The sequence below is a fragment of the Tenebrio molitor genome, chromosome 3, assembly GCF_963966145.1.
Source record: "Tenebrio molitor chromosome 3, icTenMoli1.1, whole genome shotgun sequence".
In the NCBI taxonomy this organism is placed as follows: domain Eukaryota; kingdom Metazoa; phylum Arthropoda; class Insecta; order Coleoptera; family Tenebrionidae; genus Tenebrio; species Tenebrio molitor.
Window position 1 is genome coordinate 9,098,298 of NC_091048.1, and position 20,999 is coordinate 9,119,296.

The 20,999-nt window shown below is 37.8% G+C and overlaps 1 protein-coding gene across 3 annotated transcripts in view; it reads right to left on the minus strand.

Moving 5' to 3' along the window:
- The window catches only part of tio (tiptop), a 150,689-nt gene that overhangs the window by 43,668 nt on the left and 86,022 nt on the right, over positions 1–20,999 (minus strand). The window contains exon 1 of one of the 3 annotated variants that reach the window (XM_069041746.1): positions 12,620–12,703. The exons of the other annotated variants lie outside the window; for them this stretch is intronic. The gene's annotated coding sequence lies outside the window, so the exon portion shown is untranslated. Of the gene's footprint in view, positions 1–12,619; positions 12,704–20,999 lie in introns of those variants that run through there. 3 annotated transcript variants of the gene reach the window in all.

Here is a 20,999-nt window from a genome sequence, read left to right on the forward strand (position 1 = left end):
GACGTTTGTTTTTGCTTCCGTTACCGTATGGCGTAGCTTTATCAGCTGGTAAACTATAAATGACAAACGTCATTATTCAGCAATTGAAATTATTTTTTGTAAAAGGAGTTCTTTTAGAACTAACCATTGAGTTTTCCAGATTTTCTTTGTGTTGCATGATGGGTTTTACGAGTGCTTTAAATTAATGATTTCATTTAAAATGAAGCGATGATTAAAATTAGGTTATATAAATGAAGGAACTGAGAAAGGATACCAACTAAAAAGACGACCTACGTTTGTAATAGTGAGAGAGACCACGACCAGCTTGACCACTCGATGGTTTGAAACACTGTGCCGTGCAAACCTTACTACGCCACTGATTCTAACGCTAGATATTAGTGTTAAATATGCTTCAGCTAATGGGAGTTGGTTTTATGTAAATTTCTATATAACAGATAATTTATTTTGACAGATTATTTGAATGTGTTGAATGTGTTAAATTAGTGATTAAATTATTTTTGAAACTCTTATCAATATCGTTAGGTTTGTGAGTAAGATAATTTTTAGAAGAAAACAATTAAACATCAGAAAGAGTGTGTTCCGTGAGAAGTCAGTTGACAACCTGAAGGAGTAAAAAGTCCGAAATGTTGCGCGTCATCCTGACAAAGTGTCGACTTGGTCGCCATTAAATCGTCGTACCCACACGCTGAGCTTGATAGTTCCAGAACAATAAAATTGATAAAATACTTAAGACCATTAGTGTCACCGGCGTATGAAATGGTACCCTGTGTATGTGTGTGCGCGCCGAAGGTCTTTATTATTAGTTGGAGCGGTGGCGGAGTTATGGGTGACGGTTTCCGCCCCGGCCGCCTTGATCTATGTGACTATCCGTAATAACGCACCACCGCCGACGTGATTGTCTGGGAGACGGAGGCGACTATCAATAACAACTTTTACAGTAAAAATGTCACACCGGCGCTCCGTCTCATCCCTGCCATCGGATAACTTCAACCACACGTGCTCAGGCCGCCGCACCGCCGCCGCCACTCAATCTGGCGAGCGATGTGTTTATAGGACGTTCGGGAGCGACGCCGACTCAGCCACCCCCGCACTATCTGCCGCTCCCGAGACTTAATGCGAAAATCCGATACGATTCCGGAAGCATTAACCCCTCTAATACACGTGTTTCGAACGCACCACCGAAAAAATAACGGCCGCTCGCGAGGGGTCCCTGCTCGCCGGGCCATAAAAAAATATGTTTGGAGAACGGTTTTTCCGTAGCGCTGCTACACCTACAACAAGTAATTCCCCGGGAGCGGCACGAGTTGGCGGCCGGTTTTCATTATTAGACCTGCGGAATCATATCCAGTTAAAACGCCGACCACTACACAACTTACTAAATTGTAAAAACGGGAAGGTCAGTTTTGTTTCCAGTTTCAACACTTTGTACTCAATAAAAATATATGAAAACAATATCTTTATTCATTTTGGAAATATGAAAGAAAAACTAAACATTTTATGAGTAACAAGCGATTTAAAAAATCTTTTTTAAGCACCCTTAATTAAAACGGTAATTTTACGTACTCAGAAGCCGACGAAAAGTAACTCTTTTTCGGATGCTGACCATGGTCCTATCTGTTGGTCTGTTTAGTAAGTTAGCAACGAAACCGACAAAACCGATAATTGTCCTGTCACCATAAATTATGTAAATAAGTAATTGTATTGCAAATAGTAAATTTCTAGTTTTGTTGGCAAGCTGATAACAAATACTATTAAAAAAATTGTTAACATGTATTAATAAATTTATCTATTTAAAAAAGTAGATAGAAAATAAATTTGTAATTTTTACAATGAGATCTTTTGCTTTGAAGTTCGTGCGGTCGCCTAAAAAATTTAATCTGCACGGCTGCCAAAAAGTGACTTTTGTCCTCGCCTGTTTTCAAGCCTCGGCTGCACCTCGGCCAGAAAACACAGACTCCGACGAAAAAGATGCACTTTTTGGCCTTGATACACAAATTATGAGTGGCATTTTTTTGAATATTTATAACATTACGACAAAAAAAGCCTAAATGGGACTCAAATTATAAATAACGACTACCTATAAGACATAACACAATTTACCTTTATCTATAAATCAACACAAGGAAGTCATAAATTCATCATACAGAGGTAGCATGGTCATAATTGTGTTAAATTTTGGTACGGTCTGTTAGAAACAAATTACCCATAAATATTATTAATTAGAGTAAAAAAAAAGAATAAATTGAAGTTTTTTGTGTGCAATTAAAAGTTTTCTTTTTTGTCAGATTAGAGCTTACTTTTCCTAAATATATTTCTCAAGAAATACAGTACGACTACTACGTTGAAAGATATGAATTTTATTCGTTATTCCTTCTTTTACTTTCTGGAATTTAAAATTAGAAGTCAACCTGTTTTTTAAAATGTTAAAGTAAGCGAGAACTTCCATGTTCAACTTTTTACAACAACACTCTTAATTATTAAAAATGATCGTATTTTTTGTCATAAAAAAAATTCCAATTGAAACTGAAGATTTTTTTGGACTTGACACGATCTAAACTGTTAGATTTGAAAGCAGTTCACGAATTGTAGAACCTTTCAGTAGAAAAACACTAGAAAATGAAATTACCTTTGCGTGACACGGTTGATGAAGCAGTTCCACACTGTCCAAAAGAACTCCAATGACAATAATATATTCAATCCGGAATAAACATGAACTCTGCTTATAGAATAAAACCGAAGTTATGTTTCGTAATAAAATGAAAAGCGTTATCTAAATTTTATTGAACATCATGTTTTATGGAGATGGGAACCGTTGTACAGGTTCAAGCCTATAGGTTTACTGCAGGCCTTATAAGATTTTTATTGATGAGTCCGTAAAAGCCAAATCGGTTCTAAATTATCGACTGCCCTCCACAATTGGACAGTTCCGATCGTTTGCAAAATTCTCCAATTTTTATCGAACATGAAACGTTGATGTATCGTCCACCTACTCCTTGATTAAATTTGCACGAGCGTAAACAAGGACCCAATTCCGATAATATCAACTTCTTCATCTCGTCGCGATGCAGTTGAAATCGAGCCGCTCCAACAATTTGGCAACGAACGAAACGGTCGTCTCTTGGAGATAATAAACGCGCGGATTGCGGTGCATAGTTCCGTGCGGCCGCGGAGGCGGCGTCGGTGTCTCGTGCAGGTCCGTCTCGGGGCCGCGAGATGCTGTGACAGAATGCATGGCCCATAAAACCGGCGCGAGATGACTTAATACGATAGCAGGGCCACGCTTTAGTTAGCGCCGAGTCAAGGAGAAGGGACACCGGCAAGACGGTGCTGTCGCTGACAGTTTATCACGGGAGACGCGGAGCATATATAACTAGGATCTGGGGGCGACGCCGCCACTTCGCCGAGAAGTCTTGCTCCGCCGGGGACGAGGAGGAGATGGATGAGTGCGCCCCCGGCGACGCGACCAATGCTGTATCGGCCACGTCTGCAACCTGTCCACATAAATCTGTCATCAGTCGACACACACACCGCCCCTCTCCGCCGCCGCCAAGTGATGGCTGAACTCGGGAACTTTCAGATCTATCTCGCTATTTATACCCGACACGAGACGTACACTCTGTTTTCTTCGGGCCGTCTCTCATGGTTACATGTTGCCGATAACGAGACGACAAATTCGCCAGAAGAGGCTTCCATTGTTACACGATACGTAACATGCGGGTTTGATGGTTGGCCCTTTGTTACTCTAATTTCGACCGACCAGGCCGATCCATCAAAATCAACGGAGAGGAGTGTGGATGGAATTTTTACGACGGTGATGGTCGCCATAGGACCCGGTTTTGAGCACCACGAGCGCCCGCATCAAGCGCTACGGATTCTCCCCCATGGCATTGGGAGATTAATTAGTGCCTGGATCAACAGGTAATTCGATAGAAAGTTTTTTCTTTGCAAACAATGGATAGTTGCTGGTTGGATGTTTCTGAACAGAGCATTCCACATGATGAGGTGCAATTATTCTCCCTCTATTATCAATGATCAGAGTTTCAAAAAATTACCAACATACATATATTATTTTCAGATCCCTTTATTGTCATTACAAACAAATTCTGCTGAATTTTCATTACTTATTAAGGCCAAATCATTAACTGTAGAAGTGAGTCTTTTTCTGCTAAGCCCAGAAATTGAAGACCGAGACGAAGTAGACATCTGAGTCATCTGACATCCATGGATACGCCCACACAGGGCGACTCGTGTTAGACCTCAGCGAAACTCGTAAATACTGAGTAATAATTTCGTTATTTCCCTTTTTTATAGGCTTTTTTTTAATGGCGATAATTTTATTATTAAATATTTCTTGCAACTGATAATTGATAAATAAATCATTTGACTCGACCGAGCCGTCTGTGCACACTTTTACTCCTAGGACTTGAAGTACACTGACCGGCACAAAAAACGACTCATTATGATTTCTTTAATAAATGATCTTGAAATTATATTTGTGCTTATTTTTCTTTATTATAGTTAATTTGGGATATTTTCAATGATCGGGAGTGCTATGGTCACCATGGCAACCGAAGTGTTTTGTTTAAATGAATTATTAGAAAATTTGCGCTACTTCCATGTTGTGTTTTTGTCGGTTGATTTACGTGTTAAAATATTTAATTTGAGAATAGGAGATACTAATTCAAAATGCTGTTCAAATTTTGGCAATTTTTCATAACATCATTTTTTTTAAATTAAGTACTTTTATTTTTTTTCCATTAAAATTTTATTTGCTGTATTTAATGTTTTGTTTGTCGGATATTCTTTGGCAAAGAATAACTTAAATAACACTTATCAATACAACATGACATCAAAATTTTTTTCTAAGACAATGAATTACTTAATTATATTAATAAAATTCAAAGTGAGTTGTTTTTTGTGCCGGTCAGTGTATTTCTACTCCGCTCACAAAAAAAAAAGCCACTTTAACCGTTTCTATGGAGATACAGAAAGGCGCGATTTTCGAATGCAAGTTATATAATATGTACATACAATTAAATAGTTATGTGAAGAATAATTGTATCTATATACGAGATTTTCTAAAGCAACTTACGAGTATTACCTGTTTGGCCATTAAGGATGCAGAATACTTCAGGTGGGAGTCAAAATTGGCCCAAAAACAATTCAGCTTCCCAAAACATTGACATTGAGCCCTTAACTAAACATTGATGTTAATTTTTTTAATGCCATCAGTTTATTCCTAGTTATTGATAATCTGTGAATTCTGTGGTAATCATAAAAATATTTCGCGATGGACCTATCCAGAGAAAAAGTGCAATAAGTACCTAGGTCTAGGTACTTTTTTATGGTAACGATAGCAGTTCGACAAAAATAACTTCGCTTTGGTTTTTGTTTTCTCTTGATCAGTGCGGCTACCTTGTCTGTTATTAAAGAGTCACCGTGTATATTATTACAATTTTCAGTTTGTTTTTTTAAATTTATGTATCGTTCATTTAAGTGCCCCTGTATTTTTAGACACTCGAATGGTGCGCGGTCGGGTCGTAACTTGATCCAGTGCTGGTGGAAATTGACTGACAGGAACTCCGGACCTGAATCCCGTTGGGTATTTTTGGGTCAGCGTTAGGTGTAAAATGTAGAACGATACGATAACGATACCAGGGTCGTACAGAAAGCGGTACTTTTTTAACGAACTTGGGGATTCAGTATTTTAAGTCGGCAATTTCCACTTCATTCTTGATTTTGCTTGTGGTTTGCGAATTGTGTAGTTCGTAAATCGCCGTCTAATCTTGATCGCGGCGAGACAAGTCTAGTAAATCACTCGAATAAAATTATAAAGAGCAAAACAAAAAAGGTAATATCGAAAAGATCCAGCAATTAGTTCGGTATCCCCGTTTAAATGGAAGTTGTTTGTCTCTTCTGGCGGGACGTTTGTTCTTTTTATCCGTTCTTTTCCTTATGATTAATTAAAACATCTTCATAAATTCCAGGTTATTATCCTGTGGGGAGCTGCGAGAGGTCCCCTCGGCTTATAAATACCACCCTGCCCTTCCCCTTGCTGTAACGCCGTCCGCATCCATCGTAACTTAGACACAGTGACATATGTTAATAGTCAATTTTAATCATAGCGTTTTTATCCGAAGTGATGTGAGCTCGCCGGTAATTTACGGTGATGTTGTGTTTTATTTCAGTATCTTATAGAGTCGGCCTCTGGTGTCGTCTCTGTCTTCGGTACGAGGTGCCGTATCGTTACGTTCTTGTTTTGACTATAACCTGAACATAATTTGTGTAAAATACGTCCTGGAGACGTTTTAAATTCGTCTCCTTTACCTGTAAGTATAATTACATTTGCATGTGTCGACGATAAACTAAGCCTCCGTCGCGGCCTTTTCCCTCGTTCGCTCTCCACCAGGTCGTGGTGGTACCGCAAAAATTTCCGATAACCAGGTGGTGGAAGAGCGTTCATAAAACGCCATAAAGTAGTACTTTGCATGTCCATATAGTACGCGCAATACAAGACAGCCGAGCCGTCACATAAACAAGACATCTCGTACGCGTTTTTACGGTACGTCTCCGCATAACGAGTACATAAACCTGTGTATAAATAGTGCTTAACTTGTCCTTAAGTGTCCATAAAGCATCGGACTCATGTCAGATTATGTTGGTTTATGACGTGTGTCCAGCTTTAGACTTGCTAATGGTGCTCGGATGCGACCGAATCAATCTAGAAGAAGGAGAGGACGTGGGCCGGAGTGACGATTTATGGAAGGTGGACGCGCTCACTTCAGCCATTCTCCGACCAATATGTCATAGCGATGGTAAAAACAGAAACCATAAATAATTGCCATTAGAAATTCCATGATCGCTATCGAGTTTTATTCCTGCAGAGATTGCAAGATGCAACAAAGAGATGGAAAGGTTATTAGGAGAAGCGGAAGGACGAAAGGTCAGACCAAAAGCTAGAGGTTAACTTGTTATGATTTTATAAATATCACATCACACGGAAATTCGGAACAATGGAAAGTAGAGTTGATGGGATGGTCTCTTTCATATACGGTGTGGCCTCAAAATGCCCACATCACACTCATTTCTCAACAGTACGAAAACCTCGGGTGCTACAAGTTCATGGAAATCACCGTGAATCACTCTATAAATTACCAAGAATGTTTATATCAAGGTGAGCAATAACCTTGCGTCAAGAGTAAAATAGAGACAAAATAGCAAACTCTTAAAAAATGTGAAAATTGAATTATTTTAAGACTTTGGTCAAAACCCAAGGGCCTAAAGAAGATTTTACTAAAACACTTTAAAAAACCTCTGTAGACAGGCAACTTCCACAAAGGCAATAAAATTTTAAATTGTCCATTGTCTAAGGAGGCGTGAATGGAGAACATAATTTGAATAAGTATTCTGAATTCTTATTTATTGTTACAACTTGTCACCAGCTACTATTTCAGTTCAAAAACTAGCACTGGACCAGTTTCCTAAACACACATCAAGTCATCTTTTCCAAATATGTAACCTCTTCAAAAAAGCAAATTACACAATAAGAAAAAAGTGTTTGCAACCAGTGAATAAGTGTTTACTTCGGAAAAACCGGCAACGTAAGATCTGACAGCGTCACACGATTTTGACGTCGTCGAAATTCCAACAAAAATGTAGATCTAGTTGACTAATTTTCGATTTAAAAAAGTCTTCAAATTTTGGTTTCAAGGTTATGGGGTTCTTGTAAAATAGAAATTACAAACAAGTTTACGGGAATTTTCTGAACTGTAACAAACAACCTAAACTTTGGCACGTTTATGAAAATAGTATAAAAATTTGATTAATGTGGAAACCACATGACTAATTTGTTTTGAATTTTTTTTAGATTTGTGACAATAAAGTTGTTTGCTAAAATTATTTGTCACTGTATCAAATGAAAGGAGTTTGCCAACTAACGCAAATCATTGTGAGGAGCTGGATGTACAGAGTGTTTAAAATAAAATTACTCTACAGAGCCAAAAAGACGAAACAAAACTGTAATAGTTTGAAAGGAATGTTTTGTTAAGAATCTTATAACTCAAGACATCTGCAAGTCGTTTGGTAAATATTTTCGCGGTGTCCTGATGTCCTCTGACAGAAATCCGTCGAGTTATGGCATCCTGACCGTTATCACCTCGATTTAATCGTCTGCCCAAATAAATCGACCATTTAAATAAATTAATAGACACTCGAAGCCGCAGTCGGACTCGTTAAATTACCCGATCGGATCGGCTTGCAAAAAACAAATTAATCAACTTCTTCTCCTCGAGGCCAAAAAAAACGAGAAATAAATTGACAGAATGTGGTAGGTTGTGTGATAACTGCATTAGCCTACGGTCGCTTCTTCAACTTTTATCGGTCGTTATACCGACGTGACGAGTGAGAAACAGTTGAAAGATGACGAGTCCTTGAAAAGTCCCCAGGTAATATGATGAAGGAGTCGCGGGCGGCCGACCATGTCATCTCGCTAATCTGACGTACGCGAGACATGACACAGACGACTATGCTGAATACCTGACTTGAAAAAAATTAAAATTAAGACAGGTTATTTTCACAGTGGACGCGTTCCGATGCCGGGGGAAAAAAACGAAAGATGAACCGTCACGACCCGGACGAGGAATGCAACCCCAAAAGGGGGAGAGGAGTATTGTAATCGGGACATTTGCAATATGGTTGGTCCGAGCAGCTTGAAATCATTTTGTTTCGATTAACAATTTGCATTTACAATATGGGGTCGTTAGATGCACCATGGGGGACGCCACTTAAATTGCCTAAATTTACGTTAAGTAAGTCGAGAAAGTATCAATAAAAATTCATAATTATGGCCGAGTTAAGTAGTGATATTCTTCAAATTTTTAATTGATAAAGCTGTTGTGTCAAAATTTATCCACGCCATCGTGAACGATACAAACCTGAAGAATCTTCGGTACTATTGGCACAGTTTTTAGAGTCTTTACAACAAAAAAAATATACATTTTCGGGGAGAAGTACCTAGATTATTCGTTTGTAGATCTAGATTATAAAATGTGTTACATATTATTTTTCCAAAGCAACAACATAATTTAAGATTGCATCATCATGCAAGTGTCAAATGATTTCTCAAAGTGAAAGTGCTTGTGGACTGATGTTTCTTCTCATTGAATTTTTTTAAAATAAAATTTTTCTCTACCAAGAATATTTCGGACATTTTGGTTATCATCACAACATCTTGATTCTTAGAAGGTTAACAAAAGGTCGACAGTTCTTACTGTTACCTCATTTAATATATTAAATATTCCAGCACCATTTGCATTTCCGAAAGCAAAACTTTACTATTATGTCTTCCACAACTGACGTTAAGATGTTTTAAGTAACTAAAAAGAAACTTGAAGGACACTAACCGAATACTGGAGAAAAATACTATCAGAGAAACGGGTATGGCAGTGAAAAAGTGGAAATATTAAGAGCAAAAGGAAGACGGACGAATGTAGAGCTGAGTGAAATGGACAAAGACACAGACAAGCAAGAAAGAAGGGAAAGAATCAAAGAATCCAGATATCACAGGAAGTATGAGAGGTGTATGACAGAGGAAATTCCAGAATACCTGGGGAGAGAAAGACCGTAAAAGAAAGAAAAATGATGGCGAAATTTTTAGATGTGGGAACGAGAAGAGAAAAAACAGGTTTTGGGTGGAAAGAGAGAAAAGAAGGTAGAGAATATGCTATGAGGAGAGAGAAACAATTGAGCACATGTGGAATGGATGTAGGACTGAGAGAAAGGAACGGGGAGAAACAGAATGAAGACGGAAGGGAGATAAGATGGATGAAAAAAATATGGAAGAGGAGGGAAAGAATAGAAAAAGAAAGGGGTGGGGGATAAGAAAAAATGTTTCCTTTTTGGAATTGTATTTTTATGTTTGTAATCAGGAATTCGAAAGCCCGGAGGGCAAATAAAGCCTTATTTTTTAAGTCACTAAAAAGAAGTTTTAATTTCAAAAACTTATACCTATAGTAACTGTTGACTTGTTTTTTGATTTTTGTTTGATAAAAATCGACAATCTTTTTAACCAAATATCTCTTGAAAAACTAATATGTAATAATAAAAATAATAATACGTTGGCATTGTTCGATCTGTGAGGTGCAACAACATTGGAGGCGGTCACTGTTTGGATGGGTGGTCAGCAGGGAAATCGCCTTTCGTTGTAATTTCACATGCAAAAACTCCAATTTGAAAAAAAAAATAAAATGGTGTCTTTAGAATTTTTAAAAGTACGTGAAGAATATCAGAAATACAATTTAGAAGCAGAAATGTTGTGGTTTGAGACAGTGTAAACACTTTTAAGATACTTCTGTACCCACAGAGGCAGAAATGTTGTAGTACGACCGGAAAAATAATCGTGCCAAGTATCGCTCGTGCATGCACAATATGTGGTAAAAGTAGGTATTTTGTACATTCTTGAATTAAAACACTGCAGTTCAAGTACTCTTCGTCCCTAAGCAGACCATTTTAAGATAGTTTGGTATAAAAATGAAAAATTAATCTGTCGTGACACTTATTGTTTTTTATAATGAATAAATTAAAACTGATCGATTGAATAATATGGAAGGCGCCAAAATTCCGGCTTAAGCCTGTCTCGACTTTGAAACATTTTTGATCAGACTATTCCCAGATACACTTTTAACTCTGTTACGGTCTGTTGGCGTTCGAGCAACTTAAATAACCTGTCAATCGTAGTCAGGAAACGTGAGTGAAGTGAAGAAACCTTCATGTCCCGCCGAAAATCCGACGTTTTGATGATGTGACCATCAAATGCGACACGCTGTCGATAAAATTGGAAGAAACGTCGTATAAATACCGTTCCGATTTTACTATCGGATCGAACGGAGATGGCCGCTTCTTTCTGCATTTACGACCACCGACGAGCTAGTGCGTGAACCCGTTAGGACTTGATAAAATTGGAAGAGGTTTTTGAAAATCTGGTGCGAGAGACGAGGGGCCATCACGTGCAAGGATCATTACCACATGAATCCATTTAATTAATTCGGCGTCGATCTGTCAGGGGTGGCGACGGGGTGTCATCTCGTCGCTCCCCTTCCGTCCCTTATCACCTGACAGGTGCGGCCCCGTCTCCGGCGAGGATCGGCGTGGGTATTGATATATGGCCGCTCGCGACGAGGAAACATCAACATTTGTCTTGTCTTTTTGAGAAATCAGCAGTACCAGTGACATATTAATGACGTTATATATGATAAAGAATATGAAAGTTGCCGGGGATAAACAAATCTATAAATAATAAATTCCACGGAAAGTTGTACTGACGGCGAACACACTCATCGATCGTAACTTTACTTCTTGATGTCTGTTGTTCTTTGTGGAATCGAGAGGATAAGTTCGACGGAGACCGCGGCGCGGCGTGCATTCTTTCTATTATTTATTGCGTTTTCGGAAAACACATGTTAAAAAATATGCTGCACGACGACGACACATGGGATGAAGACGACACGACAAGGATGCATCATCGGTTCTGATGCAATCGGACCAGACTCACCTTCAGCTCTTCAAAATACACCAACGAAAACTAAACTGGATCGCGCAAGTTCAACCGTTGCGTATCGGACACTCTCCTCTTCGGCGCACCAAGAAAAATTCACTTCTCCTTACAGCTGATTCTTATCTATTAAAGTAAATTATGATAGTACCTCCCACATGGTGGTTACTTATAATATTGCGTGTCCATAAATAAATAATTAATTACGTCGATTGGTAGGTGTATGGCATAAAATTGACGATACAGGTGATTGAATGGTTGTAATGACCGTAAAAGTAATTTTCTTTATGCAATTGCAATTGTAAATTAATGACACATAATCAGTCAAACTGTAATTTATGAAAAATCTTTTTAAAAAGTAGCCAACCAAATGGGCTGTTTGCCGAATTACGGTACTGCTTGCGAAGAAAATTCTAATATTAAATAGTAACAGTATGTTTTGGTTCAGTGTCATTAGTAATCAACATTTTCAGAAAACTTCTAGAAAATCTCTAACTGGAGATTTTACATTTGCTCTTTATATTGTCAGATCTGTCACCAATTGAACGTACATGGTGAAGGACCAGCACGCGCCAGTCCTTAAACGATAAGTTTAATTAATTGCATATTACTTAAAATAACCCAGAAAAATCAACCTAGACATTTTCTTCCTTAAGATTATGGTCAAACTGGTAAGTAAACCAATTAACTTAAATTAAAGATAACTATTTCTTTAAGTATGTGAAAATGAAGGAACGAGTTATGATTATGTAGAGGTGTTGGATTTTCTCATGGGCTACGAGCCATATATGAGCAAACGACGAATATCGGTCTCTAGTATGTGCTACAAACCGACCGGAAAACATCGTAATTTGTTATTAGTTTCCTCTCTTTCTTGCCTATTTGCACGTATTTAAATTTGAAAGTGGTCGATGTTTTCAGTTTTCATTTACAGATTTTTCACTGGTTTATCGCTCCGCCTTCGCGCAGATATTTCCACAGCCCATGAAAGAATCCAACACTTTACCGAAAATACTAAAATGGTAAAAACAACCCTTTTACAAGTCATCCGAGAAGAAAACTGAAACTTACCAAATAAATAGACACTGGGCCAATTATGAACACTTACCTGAAACAGAAAACAAACATTTAAACAAATGTTAAAATGGCAAAAGATGTTATTAAGATCAGTCTGCTACGAAAATAGAGGAAAACTGATATTCTTGTGCATAGTGTCGGCGATGATGGTCATATGTGTTTATTAGAATAATTACTGGCCTATTGACAGTTCTAAAGCAACATAATTAATGTTTGGAATTTACATGTGGAAAAAGTATTGTAATAACAACCACATTGCATCATGATATCACTAGCACTGCAGTTGTTGGTTAAATGTTAAATGAGGTCATATTGTAATAATAAATTTCCACAAACAGTGTTTTTAAAGAAATTATCTTAAGCAACACAACCGCAGACGCTTCAAAAATTAAAATCAATTTGATGTCACCGGAAAAATTGGAATTCTAATTATTCATTAAAATGGCAAAAATTTACATACATGTTGAGGATCTACAATACAGTTTGCAATTTGGAAATATCGATTTAAAAATAAGATGGGAGAACAACGCTTGTTATTACCTCTTGGGTTCAAAAATCCTAGAATCTTCCAAAGAACAAAAGTTTCTCGCTTCATGCCGGCAATTAAACCTTAATCGCGATACAACTCCACTCATCCATGATAATTCTTTCAGTTGTCAATCGATATCAAAATTGCCGTTACATCGAGCGCGATTACTCGATTAAATTTGATTGGCGGATTCTCACTCACGACACTTCTTCCTTCCATCTTTCTTGACAATCAATCACGCGTATAAAATTAATGAAATTTCATCAATAAGTATAGTGCGCGCTATAGAAATATCGACCTAAGAGTGGAGACTAAGCGTCACGTGATATTGACTTAGGGCTTATATTTATGGGCAATTCAGTGTCGTTTCATGGGGTACCAATATTGGTTTGATAACCGCCTGGCCATATATCAAATTAATGTCCCATTATTGCAATGTCGGCGAAAATGGCAGCTAGTCAAGCCTCCATCCACGTTACATTATATTATGTGTTTTAAAGTGCACTCTACTGTTAGAATAATAGCCAGAAATAGCACCGGTAGCTGGTCAATACGCTAGATATTGAGAAATTCCGAAAAAATGTCCGTGGAAATACGCAAGGTGGGGTAAAGTACATCACGCAAATGTTTTCAGAATAAGATTGATCGAAACGTACCAGTGGTACTTGCCTTGTTGATTTTAATTTTATTACCTCTTTGGAATGATGTAATTACAAGGTCATGTATGTAAATTTCTATATAACTAAAACTAATTTAATTTTATATTGTTACAGACCAACGAACACTACGAGAATCACAGAAGGATATAGAGAAGTAGCAGTTAATACTAAAATTTAAGAACGAGACAATCTTATGAGATAAGAGAGCTGAAAAGATCCAAAAAGAAGACAAACACTGTAAGGATTTGAGTGAAGGATTTTTGCAAAGAATAATGTAAAGAAATGACCTCAGAGCGAAGCTAAACATATTTTACAAACTCAAGAGGAAAAAAATATCACTACAAAATTTAAGACCTACTTTACTGTTAAAATTTTAAGCTCCACGCATTGAATTAGGAACCTTTTTAATTATTTCGTTTCTTATAGCTCTTAAGATTTCATTTAAAAATAGTTTCAGGTGTAGGACACGGAAACCTAATCGTTTGCAGAAGTACTTATTAATTAATGGCACGAAATTAACTGAGCTCTTTCGTAGAAGTACTTATTACTTAATGTCGCGACATTCATTGGGCTTTTTTCTGACCATTTTTATACTTTTGGTAGCTTTGTTCAGATTGTAGGCATTTCTTATGAGTTCATTTATAATTCATGAAAATGTCTTAATTAATCAACTTTTGACAACTTTCTAATACGAATTAAAAGAAGAACATTTTCCGTCTAAACACCTATCTATACGAAATCTTGCACTATAATTAGTTTCGTTGCAGTAGTAGGTATCATACGTTCAAATGAAATCCTGGGCAGAGTAGGCGTTGAAAAAAATAAACCATTTGGAAGAGTGTAAAGTTTGAATTTCCCGCCGTTTGACACCAATGACATTTGTTTATGTTTAATAGGCACATGATTGTTTTCAGCAATAGATACATATTCTTAAATCGTTATTCTATTTTTAATGTAGAACATAGCAAAGAAAAAAAAAAGATTTCTAAAAATTAATTTTAGGTTAACTGTCAACATGCTCTACTTACAACTGTCAATTTACACTTTAAAAAACAAAACAATTGACGGTTTCCAACGCCTTTCCAGCCCAGGATTTCAGTCGAACCCCCGATAATTATTGCACTACAAGACTTTTCAAAAAACTTGTACCTAGTAAGTATCTTCAGAATAATTTTTTTCGAAAATATTGGATTCAACAATTAGAAGAATCCAATAACATTTTGAGTTGTGCAGAGTTCTATCCTGAGACACCTGTTTTTAGCCTCATATCTAGGTATCCAAGCAGATAATACCATAAAATCAGTTTTATTAAAACTTAAACAAAGTAGGATACGATTAAAAAGTTAGGTTAGTTAGTGGCATTTTTTTAATTAAAAAAATGGTATAATATGTTAATGCCAGCCAAAAAATTATCGTTATCGATTGACCACACTTCTATCTCTCGGTGAAACTCCCTGCCCCCGCCTCAGCCCACGCAATCGTGCACGCGTCTTACTCAACACCGCACACCCCATAAAATGGGTCAGTACGGCCCCCGCAAGCTGCACATTATGCACAACCGATGCATCCAAAATCGCTGCACAATTATCGCTCTCACTTCGCGACACTTCGGTGGGGTTCCGATCGCGCGCCTCTTCCTCCGGGGGGTGTACCGCCCCCGAGTCGAGCCAGCGCCCGCTGCCCTGATTTATGTGATTCCGGAATCATGGCTCTCGTCGTGGCGCATACAGCGCGGATATTTATTTTATACATCTGTTCCCCTTGACATAATGTCCCTCTATATATCGCGTGCATGCTTTTAGAGTGAAGGCTGTTAAAGAAAAGGAGGGAGACGGCCGTCGCGGCGACACAGACGAAGACGGCGCGAATCTCCGATGGATGGATCGTGTCTAGGGTGGTGGGAGCTAGCCATTGAGAAAAGATCTACGAGTATGAGTTTGTTGTACTGACTGCACAGGTGCTTTATCGAGGAGACGGGCCGAGTCGCCACTTCGCCCCCGAGGGTGGGCCCGACCCCTGCACCGACCCGCACCTGACGTATCACTGCATATTACAACCCTCGATTTTTACGCGCTCCTGTCGGGGGACGTAAAACTTATTTTCGGGAAATTTTGGCTATTTATGGGGCGAAAATTCTCTCGGAGAGGGCTGGTCCCTTTGCGCACCGACACCCAAAGGCACCTCCAAAACCATCATCTACCGGGAAATATATACCCCATATGTGAAAAGTCAACTGAAAACACTTGTGCAATTTATTTTAATACTTGTTCTCTTCTTTTTTGGAAAATCCAATAAGTACAAACCACTTATAACAGAACGATGATTGACTGCACTTTCCTTAATGTTATACAGGGTGTATTAAAAATGGCGCATAATATTTATGTCACGTGAATCTACGTTGAATACCAAACAAAAAATTCGAAATATAATTAGGTCAATGATGATTTTACTTATCGAATTATGTGTTATTGATACTAATTAAATGTATTTTCCATTACAATAGAAGCAAATTTCCAAGTTTGACTGTTAATAACTCCATTAGCTGAGGGTTAACAGTAAATTGGTACTAGAGTTTTTTGCTTCTATTTCATCATAGAATCTTGTGATGTAAATATTGTGCGCCATTTTTAATACACCCTGTATAATTGAGAAGGTCCATCGCACTTAAAGTTCGTACATCAGCTGACCTTGTCTAAGAAACATGTGTAAAAATAAATGACGACAAAATTATCACCTTCGTTGTTGAATCGTAAAAACAAAGGCAAATAAATTATAGTTGGTCGATTTGTGTCGGAATTTCGTTGCGGTTTCGGTTCCGAAAGAAATCTGGTGTCCAGAACTGTACCTGCAACAGCAGCGACCGTACAAAAGTAGAAAAAACTAAATTGATTCTCTCTTGTCATTCACAGTCAATCCATTCGGTGCGTCCGTCATGTCTTGTGTGATGCGAGAGTGGCAGAACATCGCAACCACAAGGATAACAAAAAACTCTTTCCCGTTACAAAACAATTACCAGTCGGGAACGTACGGCGAGGAGACGGGAGTGTGCGCCAGTTAGCCCTAAACAAAGACGGGTAGCAGAATGCACGTCTCCCATTAAATGATGAATCGACTATCGAGACTGAATTAAAATTCCACTCTGTTTCGGGACAAAGCTGTCACTCTGGCTGTCACTTAGAACAAAGATGGCAGATGAGATGGTGATGGACGTTGTTCTGCAGACTTTATAAAACCGCTTGTCAACTTATCAACTCACTGTTAAAACCGTACTCCAGACAAAGACACGCACGTTTGCATCACAGCGCGAGCGAAAAGGCTGAGGAGAGCACCGTACGCTGCCACTCTCCCGGTATGCTTTATATGGAAATTATGATTACCGTCATGGGGATGTAGCGGGCTATAATTGAGAACAGTCGATTAAAATTTTTGCCCGCTCTGGAAAGAGAAGGAATTCATGAATATGATAAACATTAAGGGCATCAACACGTGTCCGGCGGAGACGGCGTCGAAGCCGGCAGGACCAGCAGGACGGGCGGAGATGGGCGTGCACTTGTTCCCGCGACCATTGCAGATCTCCTGATATTGTGCATTTCTGAACGTCGCAGCGAAGGTCAACTCGATCGTTGTCGTTAATTTATTGAACATATTGCAGACTGCAGAAGTGCAGCACCGTGGCTGGACGGCCTTTCTCCGTCTCCGAATGCCAACAAACATATGGAATAAATCACCGACCAACGTCGGACCCGAATCATCCAACCACGCACTGAATTATTTTCGTTTCTGCTGGTTTGGGGAATGTTATTCTTTCTACTTATTCGGATGGTTTCTCTGTATATGCGGAAAGTTTATTTATTGGAATTGCAAGAAGAAACGGAATTGTCTCGTTCGAAATGAGACGAGCAGACGTGAGTCACGGAAAAAATCCGACCTCCTTGATCAATAATCCCAAAAACTCGATGCGAATTACCAAGTGCACGGATCAAGACGCCTCCAAATCACACCGACTCAAATTAATTTCTTCGCAGTCTTAAAACGTTCGAAATAAAAAAGGGTATTAGGATACATAAAATTCAATATATCTAAACTAAAACACAATGTAGATGTCAGATTTGGTTGTCCACCTGTCAGATTAAGGTAAATAGGGATCAAAAAGTCCTGTTTTATGCTTTTTCTAAATTTTGGTGTCATGTTAATACGGAAATGAGATTCTTGAAGCTGCTCCAATGGTCAGTACCAGAACTCGTCCAATAGCCACTCTATGGGTTTCTATTAATCACTGAATCACGAAAGAAGTTCACTATTACTAATCGGGACTCACAACTATTAGTAGTATCTTGAAATTCATCAAGATAATTAGATTTTAAAATAGGGAAAATTTATTTAAATAACGAAATTTCATAGCATATCATTCAAAGAGCGTGTAATGGTAGCGAGCGGTAAACGACTGTTGCTATCATTTGACTGAGTATCTCAATCTCCACTACACGCGAGTAGATTAGAATACTTTTTCTAAGTAGTACCTACAAATTTCATCATTTTCACTGTCAGAATTAATGTATTACTTATTTCTAATAAATAAACGTATGGGGTGAGCGAAACTCGATGTCTCAGCTCTATTAAAAGAAAAGAAAAGACGATAGAAAAAATTGGAAAAGAGGTTCTTAAATGGGATTGAGTAAGGTCCATTTTAAATCAAATTTGCATGTTTTTCCATATTTGGAAAGTAATGACGTCATCGATTTTTTTTCCCCAGAAACATACATACCTATATTTTGGCGTATTTAAGAAGAGCTAATTTTTCTGAACAAATTATGCAAAGAAAAAAATTTGCTACCTTGTTTAAATTGTGACGATTGCGAATTTTTGATACTTTTTTTTACAAATTTGCTTAACATTTTTTAACGGAAAAAGATAGCAAATTTTTTTCTTTACAAAATGTGTTCAGAAAAATTAGTTATTTTTAAATATGTATGCCAAAACATAGATATATTTCTGGGAAAAAAATTCGATGAATAGAGCTGAGATATCGAGTTTCGCTCACCCTGTACAATCACGAAGTATCACATGTCAAAATATGTACCTAAATATGACATACATATTGCGTTAGCAATTTTATCGTCTATGCGACAATTTGCAAATGCTATTTTGTGATTGGTCACCATCTGATCAGTAATAAGGAATTATTCACGGTCGTGGGTAATATATTACTTAACACTAAACGCATAGGTAGGTAATTCATGCGTGTAGAAAAATAAATTAAGCCGAATGTAATACATAATATGTAAAATTCTAAACTATAAAATGTCAGTTTCAAATTTCAAAAAAGTGTAGCACTGGCATCAAGGTTTCGCAAAATGTTTAAAATTTGTCATTTTTCATCTTATTAAACTGTTTGGCTTGGTACGTTGATATTTTTTGATGGAGTAAAGTTATGTGGTCCTATCTAATCTATAGACTTAGTAGAAGACATAGCAAATACTTCGGATGGTGCTTTCTGAACTCTGCAGAAGGTCATAAAATGAATTTCTACGTTTGCAATTTTAATTGCGACGGTCTTTTCTTTGTGGTCTCACTCGTGACTTCACGACCCAGTTTAAAAACACAAATTTTTCTCTATTTTATCAGTTGCTTTGTTTCCACAACAAAACTATAAAACAGAAAATTTATACACTTCGTAGACCTTCGCAATCAATCGTAGCTGGCGCTTATAAATTTCCGGGCCCTTTGGCACCACACTTTTTCTATTTATAAATTTGGAAGACGCCTGAACCGTTGTGTTTTTTTGCCGAATCCTAAACTCCGTCAGCCATCAACAAGATTGTCCCGCAGGAGCTGGGACGCGTATGCATATCCCACCGCAATTTCTCTCTTTAATTGACAGTGAAATAATTCGTCGCTTATAAATAGTGTCAAAACAGGGTGTTGGCCGGTCGTCAGACGGCGGATGATTAGGTTAGATTAATACGATGTTATTAACAATCGCGGCCGAGTCGTCAACTTAGACCGGCGGGCCAAAAGTGTCTCTCTCGCTGGGTCTATTCTGGGTGCCTTCCTGTATGTTCTTTCCACGTGTTGGCCATGAATCAATCAGACGAAACAACATACAGGCATCTTGATCAAAGCGCGCCATGATTGACGGCCAACGCATGGAGAAAGATGATTTTTTGTCCGTCCACGATTTATTGCCAACGTTGGGCAAGTTATATCCATGCAATAGCGCCAATTAAAGGTTGCCTAACAGCAGGAGCGGAGACACATTAATACGCTCGGGATGAAAGCAGTGGCGTAACCGACAAGAACAATTGCCAAAAGGAAAAGATAGATCTTACACGAGAAAAACCTGCACTGAAGAAGTCTGTCAATCTGCAATATAATAACGGAAGCACGAAAACTACAGGCTGCAGAAACACAATCTTTCTAAGAAGATACTCAAGACTAAAGTACATAATTGGAAAAAAAAAACAAAAGTCAGATTCCACTTATTTGCGGAGGAGTTTACACATGGAAACTAACTACCGATGGAGTTTACAAATGTGTTTTACCAAAGGTACATTCTGAGATTGATTACACTATCTAGCCTTACCTCATTTGGAACAATTAAACGAATCACTTAAATAACTTGTCTTAAATCTTTACTTACCCTAATATGACTTCACAGTTTATTTGACATTTAGCAAAAATATTTATGTTTCATACTGAATCCTGCAAAAGAAACAAACTTAAGCTAATTCCTAGATTTTCCAAAAGTAGTCAAAATATTTGATTTTTTGTTAAAAACTGTGAGAATTAAGCAATTTCAATAAATAAAGAAAATGTTTTCAATACAAGAAAAAGTCGAGATTCAATAAAAAAAAAATGCGAATTATGAAAACAAATTTTTCGTAAAATAAATGAATAAATGACTGGGCGATCTAATCAACGACTTCCTTTCAGTTTCTCATCAAAAGCAGCGAAGCATCTTTTTTTCATGGGCCGCACAAAAAATTTCAACAGCTACCTTCGAAAGGCCTTAGCGTGAAGAACCAGGTTTAACACCCGTCACCTTATGCTGCTTTTTGCAATGTGTCGGAGTCAGGTTCGAGCCAGAACTGTGAGCCTAATGCAGTAATTTGATCTTAAATTGAAAAATAAAAATGGTAATTTCTTCCTAACAGTACATTATCTCGGAAAAAATCGACGCACGAGA